Below are 26,551 nucleotides of genomic sequence, written 5' to 3' on the forward strand. Positions count from 1 at the left end.
AGTTATTTTCCATTTAACTTCACCAGTTTTAGATTATTTTTATTTTTATTTTCACATTTGCCGTTCAAATACTGAGAAGAGACGGTGCGGTGATCAGCAGCCAGTTGAGGCACGTCACTGATTTGTGCCTCAACATGGATTGTGCACAATGACTCGGCTAACTGCTGAGCTGCTGTGCAGTGAGACTGTATTGCTATATGAATTATATCAGCTAACTAAACTATGGCATAGTTTAGTTAGCTGAGGTATATAATGTACAGTGTATTTTGTCAAAAACTGTATGTGTGTAACGTATTTCTTGTGCTGAGCATTCATAAATTCTAGATTGTACCTAATGTCATGACTGTTTTTATTGACTATTTTATTGATTATGGGACAAGCAGTAGAAAATGGTGGATGGAACTTTTTTCGTCACTTACTGTTTGTCTTTGGTACACTAATGTATATATTTTATGCCATTGGTTCTTTGTTTTATTTTTTTTTTGCAAAAATATATATATATCTATTTTTATCAATCAATCAATCAATCAATCAGCTTTATTGTCCATTCTTACATGTACAAGACACATAAGAACTGACTTTTATATTGCTCTTTTTATCTTTGGTATGAACAATATTATGTATACTCGAAGTTATTATTATTTTTTTGGTTCTTTGTTGTTGCTATTTTTGTATTACAACATTTTATTATTTGATCATGTTGTACTGCATTTTAATCTTTTGTTTTGTGATTGTGTGATGTTTTTTGCCTGGACCCCAGGAAGAATAGTCTCCACTGCGGTGTAGACTAATGGGGATCCATAATAAACTAAATAAACTAAAAAATAAAACTGCTGCAAAAAACGTACTGTCTGAGGCTCGCAGTAATCCGGCCTCCTGGTGGTAGAGGGCGGTAGTGATCCCAGAGATCATTCCTCGCCGCAGAAGAAGAAGAAAAAAAAAAAAAAAGTTTGCAAGTCAATTAGTGCAGCGATTGTTTATTTCCTCTCGCTTGGACTTTTATTAAAAAAATGGAGGATTACATATGTAAAATAAAACAGTTTTCTAAACTGGACTTTCAATCGAAGCAGGAGGTAATAATTAAAGGTAGACCAACGCCGGAGCTAAAAGGTTTGCTTTTGACTTCGGGACAGAAGACCCGTTCTTTTCAAACGGCGTGGTACACACGCAAAGGCTGGCTGTGTTGATGTCCAGCAAGAAAGGTAAGACCGTAATAATGTTTTTTTGGTTGAATGTGCTTTTTTGTGTGCTACAGTTGTGTAAAGAATGCTGGTATGAGCTTTTAAACATAACCCGTTAACTGCTGCCAATCACATGGTGAATAAGATACTATTTAGGGTTCATATGTTTGAAAATCCTACTGTGATGATGCAGTGCCTCACCAGACATTAACCTCACCGCACGCCACTGATTCTCAGAGAACTCTGAGCAAGGAATGGACAGAAACTCCTATCTTAGTGAGGAGGTGTGGTTGACACCGTTGCTAGGTCTGAGTCGACGTTTCCAAAGCTGTGATTGGTTCATCCAAAAAAGGTAGATAAATGGCAAAGGATGAACCCTCAAATGGATAAACTTAATCATAGAATCTAATCTTATGAAGAATGTGTAATTGTAAATAATATTTCACGTAAAAGAAAATATCTGTTCAATGAAAAGTAAGTTATACTTGATAATTATCCTAAAAGTGTGAAAACCTAGGCCCTCTTGCACAGTATTCACATAGTGATAGTTATATTTATTTGTTAACTGCCAGGCTGGTAATTTTTGCACTTTCAACTTTCAACATTTCAACTCAATTTGGTATTTACAATGGTAAAATGGCTCAGCTTTCGCCTTGGGTTGGAGAAGTAAGTGCATCTCTAATTAGATCAACCACAAACAAGATTCCTGCACAATCCAATCTGTAGCGTTTCATTAATTCACTGTCATCCAGTGTTTGGAGAATATCTCTCCTGCCTTATCCGTCCGCCAGTTTGTCCCCTACTTTGGGAAATTCTAAGCAGCTTAAAAGTCCTCTTTTCCATGCTCTTAACAGATTTCACTTTAGGATCTCTCTTAAGAGCTAAGATTCTTTAGGAATAGCTGTTATCTTTACTAGGATCTACCCTTCACTTTTAAGGTAAATTCAAAGAAAACATCATGATTCTGAGCACGTTCATAGAATTTGGCAACTAGGAGCAACTATTTGCGCTAGGAATATTTAGAAATATGGTCTTAGATGTTATGAGCTGATCGTACGGGGTCCATTTGCTGCACCACCTTATGGCAGGGATGCTTGTAACGCAAATGTTTCTTGTAAATTAAAGCATAACTATTAGCTGAGCAATAGCTGTTATCTCAAAAGAGTTATCAGTTGTGGCACTCTCAAAATGAAGCATCAATGTATTTAAAATATATATATATATATATATATATATATATATATATATATATATATATATATATATATATATATATATATATATATATATATATATATGTATATATATGTATATATATGTATATATATATATATATAAATATATACATATATATACATATATAAATAAAAAAAATTTAAATAAAATTATATTACACCCCATATATATATATATATATATATATATATATATATATATATATATATATATATATATATATATATATATATATATATATATATATATATACATTCCTGTTAAAGTTTAACAGGAATGAGGAATTTTACTTCCTTTGTCAGAGAGTTGAAAATGTATTGAAAATATGGAAAAATAAACAAGTCGACTTCTCAATGCCTGTGGAGCAGGGGTGTCCAAAGTGCGGCCCGGGGGCCATTTGCGGCCCGCAGCTAATTGTTTACCGGCCCGCCACACATTCTGGAAATACTATTGTAAAAATAAAAAAGAACATTAAAAAAAGTGGAATGAGGTGAAATCTGACGAGAAAAAGTTGCTATGTTGACACAAAAGCTGCCATGTAGGCTGTTTTTTTTTCTTTTGTCTTTCTTTATTTTTCTTTTTTTGCCATTGCTCAAAAAAAAAAAAAAAAGACAAAAAATCCATGTTATAATGAATTATTTTCAGGGCTCCAATTACTTCAAATATTTCACTTTAAAAAAATGGATGTGGTAAATATTGCATATATTGTGCAGTAGCCATATAAAAACATCAACGTTTTCTTTGACAAAAGCGCATAAAACAAACTAAATAATAGTTCCAGCATAAAATCGACAGATATATCTGAAGTTGATCTCGTAACTTAAGTGTTGAAAGTAAAAGAAAAACCTAATAAAAATGTATCACTTTATGAGTGGGGCACCTTTTGGATCCCAAATATATTTAGTGATTTTTTATTTATCTTTTCACTGTGATTACTCAAAAATATGAAATAATTAAAATCAATGGTGTCCTGCATTATTGATCTTTTAGGGCTCTAATTACTAAATACCGCATATTTCAGTTTTACTATAAAAAAACTAAGTTGTTTTTGACAGAAAAGCCATAAAACATTTTTTTTAATTTGTATTACTTTATAATACTTGAAGTTGATATAGAGATTTACTGTAAGTGTTAAATAATTAAAAAATAATAATAATCTGACTTATTTTTAACATTTTATTGACTGAGACCCTTTATGGTCTCGGGGCCCCTAAAGGTAAAATAATTTTTTTTAAAAACATATATTTTGTTATGGTTTAAAAAGGAAAAATATCAAAATGGCCCCCACATAATTTAATTTTTCCGTGTGCGGCCCTCAGTGGAAAAAGTTTGGACACCCCTGCTGTGGAGGATTTGAATGATGTAACTTCCTGTGGACCATGTGACTTGTGGATTAATCCACATCCATAGAGATGGGTAATGTGTTACAGTAACATGGCTGAATGAAAACTCGAGGACATGATTCATCTGTTTTGTTTTATTTATTTAAAAAAATTAACGTACAATTTAGTGGTGTAAGGTGTAACGCAAAGATGTAAAAAAATATATATATTTCTTAAAGTGGACCTGTTTTGCAAAAACAAATTTTCTTACATAGTGGTAGCTGTTTTTGTGTATTCGGGATCCGCATAAATCGCATAAGTTCTGTGGTCAGATGTATATAATGTAACCAAATATTAACATTGCTGTATGTATACTTTTGACCCAGCAGATTTGGTCACATTTTCAGTAGACCCAAAATAAATTTATAAAAGAACCAAACTTCATAAATGTTTTTTGTGACCAACAAGTATGTACTCCAATCACTCTATCACAAAAAAAATAAGAGTTATAGAAATTATTGGAAACTCAAGACAGCCATGACAATATTCAGCTGGGGTGAATTTTGACCACGACTGTATACATTTTATTTTCTATAAAGACACAAATGGCACCAATTTAGTGGAATGACCCTTATGATCTCTTTTTAGGACTTTTAATGTGAGAATGTAGAAAATAGTTTGATGGGAATATGTCTGGGCAGCAGAGGAGCTTATCTGCCCTTCATTTGACTGCCAACCAGTCCAGGCTCCAACTCACTTGCAACCTTAATGAGGACAAGTGGATAGATTGATATACATCCATATGAATATACAATTCACCCCAGCTGAAAATTAACCTTGGAAGTTTTGGAAAAGTGCTTATATAGTCTGAACCTGCTTTATGGATGCACACCATGTTTACTTTGTGTGTTTGTTATATATAATCACCCAAAAATTAGATAGCGCAGATGGCCTTTATTGCAAACAAATCACACTCAGTGATGCTCGCTATAATAATAAAATAAGCAGTATGCAATATTCCAAACGTTGTTTATACAAAGCAGTTTGCTCTGGCTGTAATCCTAGCGAGATAAACACGTTTATTTGCATTGTCTCATTAGCAGAGGTCACTGCCAATCAGACGAATCAGCAGCCATATAATCCGTCTCACCTACGCAGCTCAAAGTTGCTCTGCTCTCTGGAATTGTGCAACTCAACCGTATTTCCCATGCTCCCACTCGCTCATTAACTGCCTCCTTAACCCTCTTTGTTGCCTTGATTTTTTCCTCCTTCTTTCCAATAACCATGTGTGTTATTTATTTATTTTTTTACCAATCTTAGTCAGAGGAGTAGGAGAGCAGCAGGGAAGTAGAAAACCTGCAAAGGAATTGTTGTGTTTTTAGTGTGTTCCTGCCTTCTTTTTTTGTCTGCACCTGTGTTTTAGTGATTCGTCCTCGGCGATGGGCGGACCTGCTGACACACCTGCTCACACTTAGCCCGCCAGTATTTAGGCTCGTCACTTACAACTTGACCTTGACATTGTTTCCCGAACTCCGCACGTGCATGTGCCTACTTCGCCTCATGGTACGTTGCTTTCCTGTGTCCTATTATTTCTAACTTCTTTGTGTTTGTTCCCTATCCTCTTTGAGGCAGCAAAGACTTTATGCGGTGCTTGGTGCGCCCTGGTTTTCCCCCCTGCCAACCACTGAGGAACCTGTTTTGTTAGTATTCATGGTGTGCACTTCTGCCCCGTCACTTTCTTATTAAATTTAATCATTTTTGTATTTCAAACTTGCCTCCCGTCTCTGCATCCCGGGGTCACCCCCCTTGACAAGTTCATAACAAGAATGACACAGGGAGTAAGGCTGGAAGAGTCTTCACGAGGATTAAAGCAAAATAGGGTGCACTACTTGACTCCAACCAGCAGAGGCACTGTTTAGTTCAGTCTTAGTCTGCGGTCGAAAGACGGGCAGGATGTGTGCTGTCTGTAAAGTGGCGCTACATTCACAACTATTCTAGACACACACAAAAACTGAGCGGCAATGAATTAATCCTTTATTTTCCCAATTGACCAAACAATTCAGTCAAATGCCCACATCCTTAGTCTGCACACAATTTGAAAAAAAATAAAAATAAAAAATACCCTATTTTCCGGACTATAAGGCACATTTAAAGGCCTACTGAAATTATTTTGTTTTATTCAAACGGGGATAGCAGATCCATTCTATGTGTCATACTTGATCATTTCGCTATATTGCCATATTTTTGCTGAAAGGATTTAGTAGAGAACAACGGCGATAAAGGTCGCAACTTTTGGTCGCTGATACAAAAAAGCCTTGCCTATACGGGAAGTAGCGTGACGTCACCGGAGGAAGGGCTCCTCACATTGTCCCCATTGTTTACAATGCAGCGAGAGGGATTCGGACCGAGAAAGCGACGATTACCCCATTAATTTGAGCGAGGATGAAAGATTCGTGGATGAGGAAAGTGAGAGTGAAGGACTACAGCGCAGTGCAGGACGTATCTTTTTTCGCTCTGACCGTAACTTAGGTACAAGGGTTCATTGGATTCCACACTTTCTCCTTTTTCTATTGTGGATCACGAATTTGTATTTTAAACCACCTCGGATACTATATCCTCTTGAAAATGAGAGTCGAGAACGCGAAATGGACATTCACAGTGACTTTTATCTCCACGACAATACATCGGCGAAGCTCTTTCGCTACTGAGCTAGCGTGATAGCATCGAGCTCAAATGCAGATAGAAACAAAATAAATAAATCCCTGACTGGAAGGATAGACAGAAGATCAACAATACTATTAAACCATGGACCTGTAACTACACAGTTAATAATTCCCAGTTTGGCGAAGCTTAACAATGCTGTTGCTAATGACGCCATTGAAGCTAACTTAGCAACGGGACCTCACAGAGCTATGATAAAAACATTAGCGCTCCACCTACGCCAGCCAGCCCTCATCTGCTCATCAACACCCGTGCTCACCTGCGTTCCAGCGATCGACGGAAGGATGAAGGACTTCACCCAATCATCTGTGCGGTCGGCAGCTAGCGTCGGCTAGCGTCGGCTAGCGCGTCTGCTATCCAAGTCAAAGTCCTCCTGGTTGTGTTGCTACAGCCAGCCGCTAATACACCGATCCCACCTACAACTTTCTTCTTTGCAGTCTTCATTGTTCATTAAACAAATTGCAAAAGATTCACCAACACAGATGTCCAGAATACTGTGGAATTTTGAGATGAAAACAGAGCTTTTTTGTATTGGATTCAATAGGGTACCAATACTTTCGTTTCAACGATTGACGTCACGCGCATACGTCATCATATATAGACGTTTTCAACCGGAAGTTTAGCGGGAAATTTAAAATTGCTCTTTATAAGTTAACCCGGCCGTATTGGCATGTGTTGCAATGTTAAGATTTCATCATTGATATATAAACTATCAGACTGCGTGGTCGGTAGTAGTGGGTTTCAGTAGGCCTTTAAAATCCTTTTTTTTTCTCAAAACTCGACAGTGCGCCTTATAACCCGGTGCGCCTTATGTAAGGAATATGTTGAGCTTACCCACCTCGAAGCTATTCAATGGGATGGGTCAAATGCAGAGGACAAATTTCACCACACCTAGTGTGCGCGTGACAATCATTGGTACTTTAACCTTTTAACTTTAAAAGGTTGTGTTGTGTTGTGATGGTGTGTCTAGAATAACCCAGACGCAAGAAAGTAAAGGTTGCAAGTTTATATATTATAATATACGAGAATAAATATGTTATATGTAAAAAGAAACACCATTTAAAAAAACACCATCACACACCAAAACTAATGAATGTTTTAAATCAGCCTTTTAAGTCACCCAGCATCTGTACAATTAGAAAATGATATTGATGAATAGCAATATGTCGAATATTTTTATGTCGACACGCATACAGACCAGCGACCGCCTCCTTTCTCACAGCCATTTGTGGACTCTAGGAAGAGGTTCCGCAGAACCTCCAGGTTCTGTAACAGCTTCTTCCCTCAGGCCGTAAGACTCTTAAACGCATCATAATTAAATTATCCCCTCAACTCCCCCAAAAATGGATTAACTCGCTGGAATAAAAAAGACAATATAACATACATCCATAAACGTGGACGCATGTGAAAAAGTGCAATATATTTATCTGTACAGTAATCTATTTATTTATTTATTTATATACATATATATTTATGTATATTTATTTATTTTATATATATATATTATTTATATATATTTATTTATTTATATATGCACCTTATTGCTTTTTTTATCCTGCACTACCATGAGCTTATGTAACGAAATGTTGTTCTTATCTGTGCTGTAAAGTTCAGATTTGAATGACAATAAAAAGGAAGTCTAAGTCTAAGTCTATAAATGTGCCAGTTCGCACGGACATTCCCGACGTGCTAAATACAGACGCAAAACAGCGGGTGCAGAACAGTCCCAGTCTTGATAAATCACATTGCCAGTGCAAAATAATTATATTTGGATCTTTTCTTCACTGTATTGTAGGCGTTCTGATAATCAGAATGTACTCTGCATATACACGAAGGCAGACATGCTAAATGGATTGCGCTTACCATTTTGCTCATTTCAGAGAGTTTAAAAGATCAGTTTTAGACTTCCTTTATTGTCATTCAAATTTGAACTTCACAGTACAGATAAGAACAACATTCCGTTGCATTTGCATGTGCTATCAAGTTTGCACATGTTTAAATACATGCAAACCTTCAGTAAGTCAGGTCTATAATGTAGAGCACACATACACTCCAACACAGCAACTGTATTAAATAAGAGACCATTAAAACAGAAAACGATTGATGGTAGGCAACGGAATAATGGTGAGGTTACTGGCATTTAAACCCATGGAGCGAAATGTCAGTGCAGGTCAACTAAACGATGTGACATTTATTGTTTCATTGTGAACTTCTGTGTTGTTGAGAAAACAGACATGCGGGTTGTTCTATGTGTTAAGTAAAAGTACATACAGTCAGGGGCGCCGAAAAGGGGGGGTAAAGGAGACTGATTCTAGGGGCCCATGAGGGAGGGGGGCCCAGAGAGGCCCCTAATGATGATGAAATTATTATACTGGGGGCTCTGTAAAGATTCTTTTCATGGGGCCCAAAATCCCTAGCGGCGCCCCTGCATACAGTGATACCATATATAAATGGTGTCCAACAAACTACTATAGCATTAGACATTGCACTGTTATTGCATCTAACATGAAGTAAGACTGCTCACCACAGACACAAAATGGAGAAATAACAGTAAGGTATTTGGTTGAGCAATACAGTCAATAGTAATCAGACTCTTTCAAATGTCGTAAGTCCCATTTCTGCTTCCATGTGTTTTATCAACGTTTTTCTTTGCCATACCTGTTATGTGTTGGGTTGTTCCATCATACAAAAAATACAAAAAGTTAAAAATTTTACTTGTGGAGTTAATAATTTTGATGCTCTGGATGCTAAATTCTCCAATCTGGCTCTCTTTTACTTTTTGTTTTCAGGAACTTGCCACTGACCTGCATAAAACTCCAACATTAAATTGAGGCAGTTTTTGTTTGTTTAATATACAGTATTGTAAATCAGGTTGACTTTTTTGCACACATTGCCTGTAATTTTTATTTGGAAAGAATGGAAACTCAAGCAAATTGGAGAATAACCAGCATCATGGAATGGGTTGTGCACCACATTCAAGGTTTGGTTCCGCTCTATAGCTGTGACCAAACTTGAGGTCTGTTGCCAACCAAGGATCCTGCCCCCGGTGTTAAGGGAGGCCACACCTTGAGAAGATCCTTTTTCAGCTGCAACCAGCGTTTTGAATTTCCCACATTTCCTGACTATGTCACGTCTTCACATCTTTGCCCTGACAATACCAGGAATACACTGTAAATGCGGTCAGAACCGTTAAAGAGTAAAAACGGAATGAAAGTGAACAAACAAAATGTTACATTATAGAACAAAATGTATTATTTATCACTGTTATCTCTAGCTTAGAAGTAAACCTTGGTCCTGATTTACGAAAATCTTAATACCACGCTCTAAACAACACGTGCAATCTATTAAATTGCGTGTATTGTTAGTGGGGGTGTTGCATGTGATCTACTAACACTGTGTGTATAATGTAAAAGAGGTGCACCTGCTGGATGTGGAGGTCCTGGGCTAGTGTGGTTACACGTGGTGTTGGGTTGTGAGGCCGGTTGTATGTACTGCCAAATTCTATGAAACACTTTTTGAGATGGCTTATGGTAGCAAAATGAACATCCAAGTCACGGGCACCAGCTCTTGTGGACATTCCTGCAGTCAGCATGCCTACTGCACGCTCCATCAAAACCTACGACATCTGTGGCATTGTGCTGTGTGATAAAACTGCACATTTCAGAGTGACCTTTTATTGTGGGCAGCCTCAGGCACACCAGTGAAATAATCCTGCTGTTGAATCAGTATCTTGATAGGCCACACCTGCGAGGTGGGATGGATTATTTTGGCAAAGAAGAAATGCTCACTAACACAGGTTTAGACAGATTTGTGAACAAAATTGGAGAGGAATAGGTCTTTTGTGTATATAGTAAAAGTTTTACATACTTGAGTTCCGCTCATGAAAAATGGGAGCAAAAAAAAAAGTGTTACTTTTATATTTTTGTTCAGTATATATATATATATATATATATGTATATATGATAGATAGTAGGAGTGTGGGGAAAATATATGTATGTATGTATATATGATAGATAGTAGGAGTGTGGGGAAAAAATCGATTCAAATTCGAATCGCGATTCTCACGTTGTGCGATAGAGAATCGATTCTCTTGTTTTTTGTTTTTTTTTGTCCTGTCCACTTTCTCAGGCAAATCATATAGTTGATGTAGATGCCCCTATGTCGGCTGTTCAGATTTAAGATTTAAGAAGTGTAGGATACTTCTCTTGTTGCCTTATTTGTATTTGACTTTATTAAATGTATTTATATTATCATTTGGTGCAGCCGGGCCGGAGCAGGAGGGGATAGAAAGAGGAAAAAAGGAAGACAGAGGGGGGAATTGTGGGGACAAGAGGGGGATTAGACAGAGAGACAAAAACAACAGCAAACACAACAACAACAACAACAACAGAGCAACATCAGCAAATTTCGACATGTACAAATATGATGGTAAAAGTAATAGCAAATAAGCATTTAGCTAAAATAAAAAATAATACAGAAATGACAATGAGCATTATTACACTAAAAATGGAGCAATACGAATACCAATAGAAATAGTGCTATTGATAATGAACAATACCAATACTTTACCTTTATTGTCAACAATACAATTGTTCAAATGCAACAATACATATACGTAATGATAACTTGAGATATGAAAGAATGCAGAAAAATGGAGGGGAAGAAAGAGAAGCAACCTACATAAACCTTGTAGATTGTTATAGTAACAATAGGTTAAGCTTTGTCAGAGTTTCATGTGTTATACCCAGTTTACCCTAGGACAACAACATTAATATATGTTTGATATAATGTGATTATGTGCATGAGTGTATGTGTGCATATGTACTTGTATATGTACAGTATGTGTATATCTGTGTTTGTACAGTGAATGTATATGTACAGTATGTGTATATGTGTGTTTGTACCGTCAATCAATCAATCAATCAATCAATGTTTATTTATATAGCCCTAAATCACAAGTGTCTCAAAGGGCTGTACAAGCCACAACGACATCCTCGGTACAGAGCCCACATACGGGCAAGGAAAAACTCACCCCAGTGGGACGTCGGTGAATGACTATGAGAAACCTTGGAGAGGACCGCATATGTGGGTAACCCCCCCCCTCTAGGGGAGACCGAAAGCAACGGATGTCGAGTGGGTCTGACATAACATTGTGAAAGTCCAGTCCACAGTGGATCCAACACATCAGCGGGAGTCCAGTCCACAGCGGGGCCAACAGGAAACCATCCCGAGCGGAGACGGGTCAGCAGCGCAGAGATGTCCCCAACCGATGCACAGGCTAGTGGTCCACCCGGGGTCCCGGCTCTGGACAGCCAGCACTTCATCCATGGCCACCGGACCTATGCGACTCCCCCTCGCAAGGGACAGGGGAGAAGAGGAGAGAAGAAAAGAAACGGCAGATCAACTGGTCTAAAAAAGGGGGGGTCTATTTAAAGGCTAGATTATACAAATGAGTTTTAAGATGGGACTTAAATGCTTCTACTGAGGTAGCATCTCTAACTGTTACCGGGAGGGCATTCCAGAGTACTGGAGCCCGAATAGAAAACGCTCTATAGCCCGCAGACTTTTTTTTGGCTCTGGGAATCACTAATAAGCCGGAGTTCTTTGAACGCAGATTTCTTGTCGGGACATATGGTACAATACAATCGGCGAGATAGGCTGGAGCTAAACCGTGTAATATTTTATACGTAAGTAGTAAAACCTTAAAGTCGCATCTTAAGTGCACAGGAAGCCAGTGCAAGTGAGCCAGTATAGGCGTAATATGATCAAACTTTCTTGTTTTTGTCAAAAGCCTTGCAGCCGCATTTTGTACCAACTGTAATCTTTTAATGCTAGACATAGGGAGGCCCGAAAATAATACGTTACAGTAATCGAGACGAGACGTAACGAACGCATGAATAATGATCTCAGCGTCGCTAGTGGACAAGATGGAACGAATTTTAGCGATATTACGGAGATGAAAGAAGGCCGTTTTAGTAACACTCTTAATGTGTGACTCAAACGAGAGAGTTGGGTCGAAGATAATACCCAGATTCTTTACCGAGTCTCCTTGTTTAATTGTTTGGTTGTCAAATGTTAAGGTGGTATTATTAAATAGATGTTGGTGTCTAGCAGGACCGATAATCAGCATTTCCGTTTTCTTAGCGTTGAGTTGCAAAAAGTTAGCGGACATCCATTGTTTAATTTCATTAAGACACGCCTCCAGCTGACTACAGTCCGGCGTGTTGGTCAGCTTTAGGGGCATGTAGAGTTGAGTGTCATCAGCATAACAGTGAAAGCTAACACCGTACTTGCGTATGATGTCACCCAGCGGCAGCATGTAAATACTAAAGAGTGCAGGGCCAAGAACCGAACCCTGGGGAACTCCGCACGTTACCTTGACATAGTCCGAGGTCACATTGTTATGGGAGACGCACTGCATCCTGTCAGTAAGATAAGAGTTAAACCAAGACAAGGCCAAGTCTGACATACCAATACGTGTTTTGATACGCTCTAATAAAATATTATGATCGACGGTATCGAAAGCGGCGCTAAGATCAAGAAGCAGCAACATAGATGACGCATCAGAATCCATCGTTAGCAATAGATCATTAGTCATTTTTGCGAGGGCTGTCTCCGTAGAGTGATTTGCCCTGAAACCGGATTGAAAAGGTTCACAGAGATTGTTAGTCACTAAGTGTTCATTTAGCTGCTGTGCAACAGTTTTTTCGAGAATTTTGGAAATAAACGGAAGGTGGGAGACCGGTCGGTAGTTTACCATGAGGTCAGGATCGAGGTTAGGTCTTTTGAGCAGAGGATGAATAACCGCTTTTTTGAATGCTAGGGGAACAGTGCCGGAGGAAAGTGATAAGTTTATAATATTTAACACTGATGGACCTAATAATACAAACAGTTCCTTGATAAGTTTCCCAGGAAGTGGGTCAAGTAAACATGTTGTTTGTTTTATCCCACTTACACGCTGTAATAATTCCTCTAATGTTATTTCATCAAAAATAGAGAGACTATTTTGGAGGGCAGTGTCCGTCGTATATACAGTCGTATTTGTGTTAATAGAACCCAGTTGTAGCTGGGATGCGTTGTCTTTAATCTCCTTTCTAATGAGTTCAATTTTCTTATTAAAGAAATTCATAAAATCATCTGCCGAGTGGGTGGAGCTACTGGGAGGAGTCCCTTGTTGGGTTAGCGATGCTACTGTACTAAACAGAAATTTAGGATCGTTTTTGTTGAGGCGGATGAGATTTGAGTAGTATTTAGCTTTAGCTAAGGTAAGCATGCGTTTATAAGTTATTAAACTATCACTCCATGCTTGATGGAAAACCTCAAGTTTAGTCGCGCGCCATTTGCGTTCCAGTTTTCTACATGATAATTTATGAGCTCTAATTTCTTCTGTAAACCATGGGGTGCGCCTTTTAGGGGCCCTTTTTTGCTTTAGCGGTGCTATACTATCAATAATTTCGCGCAAGGCATCGTCAAAGTTGTTAGTGAGTTTATCAATAGAGCCGACATAATTTGGGAATGGTGCTATTACCGAAGGCAGTAGGTCAGCAAGAGTCATCGTTGTGGCAGCATTAATGTTGCGGCCGCTATAGCAGTTATTATTATTATTAGCTTGTTGACAAAGAGTCAAAACTTCAAATTTTATAAGGTAATGATCGGACATTACTTTAGTATATGGAAGTATCATAACTTTGGAGGTGGTGACACCCCTGACAAGCACTAGATCTATTGTATTACCGTTGCGATGCGTGGGTTCATGTATTATTTGTGTAAGACCACAGCTATCAATTATGGTTTGGAGCGCCACGCACTGAGGGTCCGATGGGGTATTCATATGGATATTAAAGTCCCCCATTATGATTATATTGTCGGCGTGCGTCACTAGATCAGCAACGAACTCTGAGAATTCACTGATAAAGTCCAAATAGGGCCCAGGGGGGCGGTAGATAACAGCCAGGTCGAGAGGTAGCGGTGTGACGGACCTCATAGTAAGCACCTCAAACGATTTATATTTATTATTTAGGTTAGGGGTAAGGTTGAAATTTTCATTGTATATTAGTGCGACACCCCCTCCCCTTTTAAGAGGGCGGGCAACATGCGCATTCGTATAGTTAGGAGGAGATGCCTCATTGAGCGCAAAAAATTCGTCCGGTTTGAGCCAGGTTTCGCTAAGACCAATGACGTTAAGATTGTTGTCTCTAATGACCTCATTAACCAATAACGCCTTGGGAGACAATGATCTTATGTTTAAAAAGCCCATATTATAGGTATTGGGCTGTTTTGACGAGTTTTTGTTAAGATTATCCGTAGTGGCAATATTAACAATGTTGCGTTTATTATGCGTAGTGCACTTTAAATAGTTTCGACCATATCTAGGAATTGATATGACGGGAATTTTCCGATTGTTTGCTTGGTGCTGCAATAGACTGGACATATCATAATTTGCCACCTCAGTAGAATGCATGTCCACCTCTGACACAGACACAACAGAAAAAACATTATGTGAATTGTGTATTATTCTAAGAGAATTGCTATGCGTACATGGATTATCCAGCCTGGCGCTGGCTAGTTCTAGCTTAACTGACTCCTCACCCGGACTAACAGACATTGTAATTGCCTGTGACCGGGCTTGCTCTAGTGTAGTCAGTCAAGTGAGACTTAAATAGTAGTCTATGTTTCTAGACAGGATGATGGCGCCTTCCTGGTTAGGGTGAAGGCCGTCTCTCATCAGCAAGCCTGGTTTGCCCCAGAAAGAGGGCCAGTTATCAATAAACGTTAGTCCCTGCGTCCTACAGTAGCTAGCCAACCACTTGTTAAGCGAGACTAATCTGCTATATCTCTCATCATTGCCTCTCGCAGGCAGGGGGCCAGAGACAATTACTCGATGCCTGGACATCTTTCTGGCGAGATCACAAGTCCTGGCTATGTTTCTCTTTGTAATCTCTGACTGTCTCATTCTAGTGTCATTGGAGCCAACGTGTACAACTATATTCGCATAATTAGTGGTGCGATTAGCCTGTCGTACGTGTTTACTAGGCCTGTTGCGAGTTAGCTCCCTAAGATTAGCTTCAATGTCAGGTGCTCTGGCCCCGGGGATACACTTTATTGTGGCTGGTTTGCTAAGCTTTATGTTTCGGGTGATGGAGTCCCCTATAACTAAGGTGTGGTGCCCGGTAGACTGGGGTGTAGGACTAGCTAAAGAGCTAAATCTATTATGCGTCTCAACCGGTACACCGTAGCTTGTAGGCCGCTTAGGACTGCTACAAGCTGGGCTAGTTAGCTCGCTACAGCTAACGCTAGCAGATGTGTCCGCAACATCTAAAGTTACGACATTACTCTGCTCTAACTGGCGGACACGGCCCTCTAGCAGAGCCAACCTCTCCGTGAGTATGGTGCAAGACGCACAGGAAGCCATTACTCACAGTGTTTTCTGTCACCGAGTGAAGTTCCTGCTGTCCTCAGGGAAGTGGTCGCGGTCTGTAGGAGTAGCTTCTTACTGACCGGCGCTGCCTTTCTCCGCGCTAGCTTAGCAGCTGGCTAGCTGAGGAAAGGGTGGTGGGACAGAGATCGGGTGATTTGCAAGTTAAATAGTACCACTAAAAATGTTTGAGAAGTGATAAAGAAAGCTGTAGAACAATTAAAAGCACACAGATAGAGCGCTACTTAGCTTTTTCGCAACAGCGAACAGACGGCGAGCAGTCACGCACGGTGAACCGGAACCGGAAGTCAAAAAGTTAAAAACCCACCTTCACCTTCACCACCGTGAATGTATATGTATAGTATGTGTGTTTGTACAGTGAATGTATATGTACAGTATATGTATACAGTATGTGTGTTTGTACAGTGAATGTATATGTACAGTATGTGTATACAGTATGTGTGTTTGTACAGTGAGTGTATATGTACAGTATGTGTATATGTGTGTTTGTACAGTGAATGTATATGTACAGTATGTGTATATGTATGTTTGTACAGTGAATGTATATGTACAGTATGTGTATGTGTATGTGTATGTATTCTCATTTTTTTAAACATTTTTAATTTTTTTTTAATTTAAAAAGAAAAAATGTTTTTTTTATTGATCAGTCCAACAAACCAATACACAGCAATACCATAACAATGCAATCCAATACCAAAACCAAACCCGACCCAGCAACACTCAGAACTGCAATAAACAGAGCAATTGAGAGAAGACACAAACACGATACAGAACAAACCAAGTAGTGAAACAAAAATGAATATTATCAACATCAGAATCAATATTAGTTACAATTTCAACATAGCAGTGATTAAAAATCCCTCATTGACATTATCATTACAAAAAAAAAAAAAAGAATAATGGTGTGACAGTGGCTTACACTTGCATCGCATCTCATAAGCTTGACAACACACTGTGTCCAATATTTTCACAAAGATAAAATAAGTCATATTTTTGGTTCATTTAATAGTTAAAAAAATTTACATATATATATATATATATATATATATATATATATATATATATATATATATATATATATATATATATATATATATATATATATATATATATATATGGAAAGGAAATGGTTACGATGACTAACTGCAAAATTACTCGTCCCCCCACCACCCGATGAGGTGGTGGGGGGACGAGAATGCAGATGAGCTTGCCCGAGATGGTTTGTCCCAGTTTGTGCAGGAATTATTTGGTTGTGCTAAACAATTGTTGCAGCAGCTGTCCGGGTGGCTGGTCTCAGATGATAATGGAGGTGCACCTGCTGGATGTGGAGGTCCTGGGCTGGTATATATAAATACATATATATATATATATATATATATATATATATATATATATATATATATATATATATATATATATATATATATATATATATATATATATATATACATATATATATATATATATATATATATATATATACATATATATATATATATATATATATATATATATATATATATATATATATATATATACACTACCGTTCAAAAGTTTGGGGTCACATTGAAATGTCCTTATTTTTTAAGGAAAAGCACTGTACTTTTCAACGAAGATAACTTTAAACTAGTCTTAACTTTAAAGAAATACACTCTATACATTGCTAATGTGGTAAATGACTATTCTAGCTGCAAATGTCTGGTTTTTGGTGCAATATCTACATAGGTGTATAGAGGCCCATTTCCAGCAACTATCACTCCAGGGTTCTAATGGTACGATGTGTTTGCTCATTGGCTCAGAAGGCTAATTGATGATTAGAAAACCCTTGTGCAATCATGTTCACACATCTGAAAACAGTTTAGCTCATTACAGAAGCTACAAAACTGACCTTCCTTTGAGCAGATTGGGTTTCTGGAGCATCACATTTGTGGGGTCAATTAAACGCTCAAAATGGCCAGAAAAAGAGAACTTTCATCTGAAACTCGACAGTCACCCAAACAAAATTGTTTGGGTGACCCCAAACTTTTGAACGGTAGTGTATATATATATATATATATATATATATATATATATATATATATATATATATATATATATATATATATATATATATATATATATATATATATATATATATATATATATATATATATATATTTGTACTTATTTATGTATTTATTTCCATGGATGATGGATGTGTTAGAAACAGGAATGCAAATATTCATAAAAAAAAACATGTACACAAATACAAAAATAACTTAATATTGTTCCATTTAGGTATGTAATATCAAGGGTAATGTCCTCTATTAACTCTCTACATAATAGTAGGAAAACAATTAAGCTTTAATTTCCAAAGTCTCCGCACATTAATTAAAAACTCACAAATAAATTTACAATTACTAGTTTTGTTGTATTAATGTATGGTCTGTAAAGCTTGTTTGGCTTCATCATATGTGAATAGTGAAAAGTATTGCCCATAAACCGTATGCAGGGATTATTAGTTTCCATAGAGTTACAGACTACATTTCGTCTTTAATGGGGTCAGATTTAATGCAACATGATATCGTACTTACCTACACTTGAGGTCAAACGCAGTCCATTTGAAATCATCTACTTACTCCTGTGTCACATGAATAACTCATGAGAGGAGCCGACATCAATGTACGAAAAGTCATTTTTCAATCTGCCAGACATGGACTATTCAAACCTATTTGAAGGGCTTCACTTTTTGTGCAGTCAGCAAAATGTCTGAATGTAGGAAGAATCAATTATTCAGTACTTTAATGAAGGTGCATGGGAGTAAATTTGCTCGGTAAAATGGTGTGTTCCTCTGAGGAGATTTGCTTTGGGACCGCAAGGAGAACTGAATAGCGTAAAGGACGCATAATATTAATATTTAAGCTACTGTTTCTTTGAGAGTTTTATCCCCAAAGTCTAATACCCCCTGAGAGGTGACAAGGTACATACATGTACATACATGCAGGGACTTAGGCAAGTTGAATTTCATCAAAAGTGTTACTTTTATATTCCTGTTCAGTTCAGCACATTATAGTCCGAAAAATAAAAAGACATGACACATGAGGACATGACGGACACATTGTGCTCACTCAGGGCCTGTTTAATGCTGCTATGGCTCTTGGGTAAAAACAGTTTTTTTAGTCTATTTGTGCCCGCTTTTAGCACCCTATAGCATCTGCTCGAGGTTAGCAGTTCAAGGTGGTAGTGCCCGAGGGTGGAATGGGTCTTTCAGGATGCGCTGTGCTTTCCTGAGACAGCGGGAGCTATATAGGTCAGCCAGGGAGGGGAGGGGGCATCCGATGATCGTCTGGGGGGTGTTTACGACCCTCTGGAGCGCCTTTCTCGTTGCGGCCGTGCAGCTGCCGAACCACACGCAGATGCAATAGGTCAGGATGCTCTCAATCGAGCACCGGCAGAAGGACACCAGCAGTTCCTGTGAGAGGTGGTTGTTCCTGAGTATTCTCAGGAAGTGCAGTCTCTGGTGTGCCTTCTTGATGGTAGCCGTGGTGCTGGTGCTCCAGGTTAGGTCGTCGTCCAGGTGGACTCCCAGGAAGCGGAAGTCGGAGGCCCTCTCCACGCAGTCACCGCTGATGACCAAGGGCAGGATGTCCGTTTTTTTCCTCCTGAAGTCTATGACCAGCTCCTTGGTCTTGGAGGTGTTCAGGGCCAGGGTATTTACTGTGCACCACTCCGACAGCTTCTCCACCTCGTCCCGATATGCAACCTTGTCTCCCCCCGAGATGAGCCCCACTACGGTGGTGTCATCCGCAAATTTGATGACGGAGTTGCTGGAGTGGGCAGTGTGCAGCAGTGACATGTGGTGAGGTTCATGGCTGGTGAGGCACTGACTTCATCACGGTCAGATTTACAAACATATGAACCCTAAAGAGTATCTTATTCACCATTTGATTGGCAGCAGTTAACAGGTTATGTTTAAAAGCTCATACCAGCATTCTTCCCTGCTTGGCACTCAGCATCAAGGGTTGGAATTGGGGGTTAAATCACCAAAAATGATTCCCGGGCACAGCGCCGCTGCTGCCCACTGCTCCCCTAACCTCCCAGGGGGTGATCAAGGGGATGGGTCAAATGCAGAGGACAAATTTCACCACACCTAGTGTGTGTGACAATCATTGGTACTTTAATTTAACTTTAACTTTACACATACAAACTGTAGCACACAAAAAAGCACATTTGATTAAAAAAAACTTTATTATGGTCTTACCTTTACTTATAAATGAAGTCCATGCTTCTCTCCTTTTGAACAAAAGCATCGATAACTTGTTTACATGGGTCTTCCTTATCTTTCTTCAGTTTAAAAAGTCTCTCTGTCTCGATGGAGATCTTCTTTTAATTATTACCTCCTGCTTCGATTGAAAGTCCAGTTTAGAAAACTGTTTTATTTTAGATATGTAATCCTCCATGTTAAAAGTCCAGGCGAGAGGAAAAAATAAACGATCGCTGCTAACTGTTGCTGCTTGTCGTCACTTCTTCTGCAGCCGAGTAGTCGCAAGAATGATATCTGGGCTCACTACCGCCCTCTACCACCAGGAGGCGGGATTACTGCGAGCTTCACCCAGTGCGTCTTCGCAGCCGTTTTATGATTGCTCAGCACAAGAAATACGTTACACACATAAAGTTGTTGACAAAATACACTGTACATTATATACCTCAGCTAACTAAACTATGGAAATGTATAATATAATTCATATAGCAATACAGTCTCACTGCACAGCAGGCCAGCAGTTAGCCGACACATTGGGCAATCAATGGTGAGGCTCAACTGGCTGGTGACTCACCGCAAGTCTCTTCTCAGTATTTGAACGGCAAATGTGAAAATTCAGCGATTTTGAATAAAAATAATCTAAAACTGGTGAAGTTAAATGGAAAATAACTTTATAGTATAATCACTGGATACATATAACAATTTAATAATTTTTTTCTCTTTTTACATTTTTTTTCTTTCCATGATGGCACGTGAGGCCCCGCCTCACCTGCCTACCCTGACTGCGCGTCACTGGTGTGCAGTCATACGTGTAGAGGGAGTAAAGTAGGGGGCTCAGCACGCAGCCTTGTGGAGAGCCGGTGGTGGGGTATAGGCTCGATGACATGTGGCGGCCCAACTGCACACTCTGGGGGCGGTTGGATAAGAAGTCCTTAATCCACATGCAGATGGAGTTCGATAGACCCAGGTCTGACAGTTTGCAAACCAGTCTGTCGGGTATTATGGTGTTAAATGCCAAACTATAAGCCACAAAAAGCAGCCGCACGTAGCTCCCCCCCGTCTCCGGGTGACCCAGAGAGGAGTGTAGGGCTTTGGCGATGGCGTCCTCTATGGACCTGTTGGCTCTGTAGGCAAACTGGTGTGGATCGAGCTCGGGAGGGAGGACTGAGGTGATATGGGTCCGTACCAGCTTCTCAAAGCACTTAATGGCTATAGGTGTAAGTGCAACTGGACGGTAGTCATTCAGACACTCAAACACACTAAAGTGGTCAGAATCTAGTATTTCCTAACATGTATGAAAAAGCAGCACTTAAAGGCCTACTGAAACCCACTACTACTGACCACTCAGTCTGATAGTTTATATATCAATGATGAAATCTTAACATTGCAACACATGCCAATACGGCCGGGTTAACTTATAAAGTGCAATTTTAAATTTCCCGCTAAACTTCCGGTTGAAAACGTGTATGAATGATGACGTATGCGCGTGACGTCAATCGTTGAAGCGGAAGTATTCAGTCCCATTGAATCCAATACAAAAAGCTCTGTTTTCATCTCAAAATTCCACAGTATTCTGGACATCTGTGTTGGTGAATCTTTTGCAATTTGTTTAATGAACAATGAAGACTGCAAAGAAGAAAGCTGTAGGTGGGATCGGTGTATTATCGGCGGACTACAGCAACACAACCAGGAGGACTTTGAGATGGATAGCAGACGCGCTAGCCGCCGACCTCACCTTCACTTCCTCCGTCTCCGGGCCGCCGACCGAATCTATGATCGGGTGAAGTCTTTCGTCGCTCCGTCGATCGCTGGAACGCAGGTGAGCACGGGTGTTGATGAGCAGATGAGGGCTGGCATACTGTAGGTGGATAGCTAATGTTTTTAGCATAGCTCTGTGAGGTCCCGTTGCTAAGTTAGCTTCAATGGCGTCGTTAGCAACAGCATTGTTAAGCTTCGCCAGCCTGGAAAGCATTAACCGTGTATTTACATGTCCATGGTTTAATAGTATTGTTGATTTTCTGTCTATCCTTCCAGTCAGGGGTTTATTTATTTTGTTTCTATCTGCATTCAAGCACGATGCTATCACGTTAGCTCCGTAGCTAAAGAGCTTCACCGATGTATTGTCGTGGAGATGAAAGTCACTGTGAATGTCCATTTCGCGTTCTCGACTGTCATTTTCAAGAGGATATAGTATCCGAGGTGGTTTAAAATACAAATCCGTGATTCACAATAGAAAAAGGAGAGAGTGTGGAATCCAATGAACCCTTGTACCTAAATTACGGTCAGAGCGAAAAAAGATACGTCCTGCACTGCACGCTAGTCCTTCACTCTCACGTTCCTCATCCACTAATCTTTCATCCTCGCTCAAATTAATGGGGTAATCGTCGCTTTCTCGGTCCGAATCTCTCTCGCTGCATTGAAAACAATGGGAAATTGTGAGCAGCCCTTCCTCCGGTGACGTCACGCTACTTCCGGTACAGGCAAGGCTTTTTTTTTATCAGAGACCAAAAGTTGCGAACTTTATCGTCGTTGTTCTATACTAAATCCTTTCAGCAAAAATATGGCAATATCGCGAAATCAAGTATGACACATAGAATGGATCTGCTATCCCCGTTTAAATTTAAAAAAATCATTTCAGTAGGCCTTTAAATCTAATTTTGAGTTGTGTTACAAGATTTGTTATTTGATTTAAAAGACACATGTCTTATATTAGTGCATATGTATCTGATGTGAATGTTAAACATAACAAACTATGTTTCAGTTCCTACTATGATTGCAAGTTTTGCAATGTGATATTTCTATGCTTTCCATCCATCCATTTTCTCCTGCTTTGTCATGTCGCCAATGACTCCTTGCATGTTCAGCACATAATATTTTGATTGCAAAGCTTTTAGTCACCTTTGTTACTCCTTCAGCAGAGAGAGTCGGACTCAGAAAATCATCTCTTGAGTACGACAGAATGTCAACATTGTCAGAATGGAACAAAAGAGAACGTACATAATTACACCATTTTGGTCAATCACACAAGACAACCTTTTCTCGGAAAGCAATAAAAACATATTTGGGTTTGATAGTGTACAGTACAGAACATTTTGGTTGGTTGCCAGGCAACAAAGAAGTCATAGCTCTGTAACTATTATGTGTTGACCTTCTGCTAAACGAACAAGCCCAGAATTACAGTACTGACATTTTTATTTAGGTAAAAGCTATGTTGTTTGAAAAAAAATCTCTCAACCTATTTGCTGTGCAGATACTGCATACTGTATATGTCTTAGGGTGCTTCTATATTTAAAAGCCTGATGCTTACCATGCAGTGCTAACTCTTCTTTTGGTATGATCGATATGTACTATTTAAGCTATTGCTTTGAGAAAAGCTTAGTTTCAGGTGGTAGTTACTGTAAGTGGGGGCAGACGAAAAAGGGGGGTTTGCTGTATGTTGTATGCCTAATGTTTTAAAATGTTGAGGTGGAACCTCTCTCAATTGTCCAGACAAGGAAATATGCAAACATACACTATAGTGCCAAGTCTTTTTTGGCCACCCATCCAAATGATCAGAATCAGGTGTCCTAATCACTTGGCCCGGCCACAGGTGTATAAAATCAAGCACTTAGGCATGGAGACTGTTTCTACAAACATTTGTGAAAGAATGGGCCGCTCTCAGTGATTTCCAGCATGGAACTGTCATAGGATGCCACCTGTGCAACAAATCGAGTCGTGAAATTCCCTCGCTCCTAAATATTCCAAAGTCAAATGTCGGCTTTATTATAAGAAAATGGAAGAGTTTGGGAACAACACCAACTCAGCCACGAAGTGGTAGGCCACGTAAACTGACAGAGAGGGGTCAGCAGATGCTGAAGCGCATAGTGCAAAGAGGTCGCCGACTTTCTGCACGGTCAGTTGCTACAGAGCTCCAAAATTCATGTGATTTTCCAATTAGCCCACGTACAGTACGCAGAGAGCTTCATGAAATGGGTTTCCATGGCCGAACAGCTGAACCTAAGCCATACATCACCAAGTCCAATGCAAAGCGTCGGATGCAGTGGTGTAAAGCACGTCGCCACTGGACTCTAGAGCAGTGGAGACGCCTTCTCTGGAGTGATGAATCACGCTTTTCCATCTGGCAATCTGGTGGAAGAGTCTGGGTTTGGAGGTTGCCAGGAGAACGGTATATTTCAGACTGCATTGTGCCGAGTGTGAAATTTGGTGGAGGAGGAATTATGGTGTGGGTTTGTTTTTCAGGAGTTGAGCTTGGCCCCCTATTTTCAGTGAAAGGAAATTTGAATGCTCCAGGATACCAAAACATTTTGGACAATTCCATGCTCCCAACCTTGTGGGAACAGTTTGGAGCGGGCACCTTCCTCTTCCAACATGACTGTGCACCAGTGCACAAAGCAAGGTCCATAAAGACATGGATGACAGAGTCTGGTGTGGATGAACTTGACTGGCCTGCACAGAGTCCTGACCTGAACCCGATAGAACACCAATGGGATGAATTAGAACGGAGACTGAGAGCCAGGCCTTCTCGGCCAACATCAGTGTGTGACCTCACCAATGCGCTTTCGGAAGAATGGTGGAAAATTCCTATAAACACACTCCGCAACCTTGTGGACAGCCTTCCCAGAAGAGTTGAAGCTGTAATAGCTGCAAAAGGTGCACCGACATCATATTGAACCCTATGGGTTAGGAATGGGATGGCACTTCAAGTTCATATGTGAGTCAAGGCAGGTGGCCAAATACTTTTGGCAATATAGTGTATGTCAATCATTATTTTTTTTAAACTGATACTTGGACATCATTTATGGTTAATGGCTAATATTTACTCGATGTTGACTTCGAGTAAACATCACACACAAGTAAATACAATTTAGGGCTGTCTAAATCAATAAATGGGATTAATTACAAAAAATATCACATTAATACAGAGGTCGGCAACCCAAAACGTTGAAAGAGCCATATTGGACCAAAAATACAAAAAACAGTTCTGTCTGGAGCCGCAAAAAAAGGAAATGCCGTATATAAGTCTTATAATGAAGGCAACGCATGATGTTAGTGTCTATATTAGCTATATTAGCCTACTATCAAAAATACTATGTGTCGCAGGCTGAGGCAAATCTTTGTTGACAGAAATGTTGAAATTTTACATTTATTCTACACATTTTCACAACATTAGAAACCATTAGTAAATCAAAGGCTACTCTGAAGGTGAGATAACTCCTGGACATTACTGGCTTTTAATGGCCAAAGTTATAGATGTGTTTGTCCACGCTAAAGGACACGGCAGGCTGTCTTCTTTTAATAGATTTATTAAAATCTTTGGCAAGCTAGGTAATGTTTGCTGTGGTCTGGAACAACATGGCACACAAACAACTATCAGAGATGCAGAAATATTACATACAGATAATGTGTCATGAGACATGCAAAACTAAATTATATACAAAGAGGATAAAAGTAAAGGATACTAAATGAGTTCAAATATAGCTACCAAGGAGGCATAATGATGCAATATGTACATACAGCTATCCTAAATAGCATGTTAGCATTGATTAGCTTGCAGTCATGCACTGACCAAATATGCCTGATTAGCACTCCAACAAGTCAATAACATCAACAAAACGCACTTTTGTGCATTCACACATAGCATAAAACGTTTGGTGGACAAAATGAGACAAAGAAGGAGTGGAACATTTTACATGTAAGTGTTGCATCACAGTCCACACTATGGTGAGTTCAAGAACCGCCGAAATTAGTAGGACAAAACGATGTTCACCAAATACTCTCATCAGTGAAGCATACACACAAACATATTAAACAGTGGGGAAGGTTTGTGTCATGTTTTCCCTCAAACAAAAAACATACTAAAACAAAAACAATATTTTTCCCCCATCTTTTTCCATTTTCATTCCTTTTTTAAAAATGCTCCAGGGAGCCACTAGGGCGGCACAAAAGAGCCGCATGCGGCTCGAGAGCCGCGGGTTGCTGACCCCCGCATTCATATAATAAAAATATATACATTTTTGTTTTCAAATGCCATAATAATGTAGTAAAAACTGTACAGATAAAACAAATATATATCAAGACAATTGTCGTACAGAATAGTAGCGATATGACCATAAAACATAGCTCCGTAATCAATTAATAACATGTAATAATATAATAAAAATATATATTCTAATTAGGGCTGTCCAATTTAATGCATTAAAAAGTATGTGATTAATCACAAAAATGTTGTTCACATTAATCATGTATCTACGCAGATTAATCATGCACTTTGTTGTTACTGGTCACTAGTGCTCAGGTCCATGTGTCAGGCTTGCTACTGACAGTTTGGTTATGTTTTGGTTTTCCTGTGTTTATAATCACTTCCTGTCCCGGTGCTCTTGTTTTGTCAGTGTTTCCTGTTTTGTCTCCGTGTTTA

The sequence above is a fragment of the Entelurus aequoreus genome, linkage group LG22 (assembly GCF_033978785.1).
Source record: "Entelurus aequoreus isolate RoL-2023_Sb linkage group LG22, RoL_Eaeq_v1.1, whole genome shotgun sequence".
Taxonomy (NCBI): Eukaryota; Metazoa; Chordata; class Actinopteri; order Syngnathiformes; family Syngnathidae; genus Entelurus; species Entelurus aequoreus.